Genomic DNA, 2,682 nt, shown 5'->3' with positions numbered 1-2,682 from the left:
AAATACAAATACACCCAAATGAATAGCAGAGCTTTTCCAGAGATGCTCAAATCGAATATAAACATTAAAAACACATCAGTTGCTGAAACTGAAAATCCAAGGGTAACTGGCATATTAATTATACAACTATCAAGGTTTCACAAACCATAAACACACATAAGAAATCCTTATTTGTTCACCACTGTGGTTGTCAAACCTTTACTACTCTTTCTACCACTGCATGGAACAAGGAATCACAGGAAGCAAGGAGGCATCATGGAAGGAACTGTCCTTGCTAGTAGAACTCTCTTGTGAAATACCCCACAGGATTAAAAATATTGGAGTGGCCTGGTACATCCCAGTAATGCCTCCTTAGAGAAGGTTGTTTTTTCTTTGGACTACAAGGTGGAGGAGAGTTCTTTCTTAAATATACTGTTGAGGAAAGAGGGCTTTTTATCCTCTATTTAAATTTATACCACGCATATTAAATTCTATTGCCTAGCCTTAGATTTTAGTATCTACAGTAATGATCTATACAAAACACAGGCAGTTAAATGCCTCCCTGACATCCGACCCCGTCAGATCTCGGAAGCTAAGCATGGTCAGGCCCAGTAAGTACTTGGATGGGAGACCTCCTGGGAATAACGGGGGCTGTAGGTTCTAGTCCTGAGGACTTCACTGTCACCATCCAAGCTCACTTGGCCATGGCAGATGAACCTTAGGAGTTAAAGGGTGGGACAAGTTCTGTACACGCTGTGCCTCACCTAAAAAATGCACTGTGGAGGCTGGAAGGACACACCCACATGGGTTGAGCCTCTTCCAAATCTTCATTCATGAAGTGGAGCCATCATCATCATACAAAACATAACAGTAACATTATAGTAACATAAACTGGTGGGGGCCAGTCCTGAAGCATATTTACATTTCCATACCCTACTTAAATATAGTGTGTTTGTTTTACTAAACTTAGATACTGTAGTATATTTTATACAGTCATTGGCCTGTCTCAAGACCTCACATAGCAGCTACTATCCTTTCTATGGGAATTTATGCAGTTTCAGTTGAAGGCTGTCAACACCCTCTTTATTTAAGTAAAGGGTTCTCTGTGAAGGAACATAAGACTTTTCCATCTAAGCCTCTAAGGGCATGTAGACATGCTTATTAGCATGTGTACATTGTGCAACGCAGAATTGTGTTACAGATGCCCCAGGTCCCAAGCCCAAGTTCCAAATGAGTTGATACATAGGCACAGCACAATATCCACTTAATCTGCACAGCCCAGCACCTCTGGCCAATCTGCAATGCCTCTTTGCAGATGAAATTAGTCTTTGGCGCCTTGCGGTTCTTGTGACAATGCCTGGTTCTACAGGTTGCTTGTGGGTATCTTCACTGCACCATACTCCACCAGATGGATCTGCCCTAGAACTAGATTTGGCCAGTACACTTCATCACGTGGTAAAACCACTGACTTTCCATAGGGTTTTGTTTCAACTTTTAAAAAGTCTTCTGTTCTGGCTTTTGTTTTCATGTTGGAGAAGTAGTTCTTGCCTCTCTACCAGACCTCCTGTTGGGATCTCCCACTATAATCTGCCTGACTAGACCTTGGGCTTTCAGGAGTGAGGCTAACACTTCCTTTCAATGAATAATATTCTTTTGCAACAGGGCTGATATAAGGGTGTATTCTTCCTTCCGCCCATGAGAAGAAAGTCCATTAATTTCAATAGAAACTCTCCATGCAGAAAAGGGAGAACTGTGCCCCAGGGAACACTCATGGAAGATTAATGGTGAGGAGAGAAAAGTGATACAGTGCAGGCAGAACAAAATCAGAACCCACCACACAAATAAAACTAGACAAGGGTTCATTTTTAAAGTCAGTCAGAAAAGACAGGAAGACTTTGAAAAAAAAAAAAAAGGCTATTTCAGTGCACTTTTGCATACATTGGCTTTCAGGAGACATGAATAGAACCCTAACAGTAACTCTTTTTTCATACCTCCTTTCACAGGTCTCACTGGCAAAGAAGGATTTAGCACTTAATTCCTGTACTTTTATGTGGCAAATTAGGAATTTGCACCTTAAAAGGAAATTGCTTTTCAAACTCCCATAAATTCTGGATTTTATTTTTTAAATGGTGGAAAACATTCCCTAACTTCATCCCAACACATAATAAATAGCACTTTCCACTACTTCTCCTCAAAAAGGTTTAGGAAAGTGGACCTGGACAAAGAGAGGTGTTTATCATTTCTTCTGAGAAGATGCAAAGGGTCTAGACCATGTCCTTAACTCTTTCATCTCCTCAGCCCTTTTTAGATTAAACTCACACATTTGCTCTCTTCCTCAAAATCAAGTATCTGTTGAAGAAAATATTTGCTTGAGACTTGGTTACTTGATGAAGTAGGGCATGCTGGAACTGAGTAGTTCAAACCAAAACTGGAATATGAACAGAGTTGCATTGTGTTTTCTTTTTCAGTTTATGATCAGCTACAAGAAAAATGACTATACCATTTTTGGCATCATTTTACATAACAACTCCTTGGTTTGTGACTGCACCAACACAAAAGGAAGCTGAAGGACACTGACCTAGCATGAGAGCTTGCAGCAGACGGTGGTTGGTGACTGTCCAGCAGGAAGCACTGAAGATCTGATTGGTTATGCTGACCCCAACATAACATCCCATCCCTGTGAGGCTTGAGGGTGAGGAGTGC

This window comes from Pithys albifrons, chromosome 1, assembly GCF_047495875.1.
Source record: "Pithys albifrons albifrons isolate INPA30051 chromosome 1, PitAlb_v1, whole genome shotgun sequence".
Lineage (NCBI taxonomy): Eukaryota > Metazoa > Chordata > Aves > Passeriformes > Thamnophilidae > Pithys > Pithys albifrons.
The sequence above is the reverse complement of the archived record's forward strand: the minus strand, read 5'-3'. Positions refer to the sequence as shown.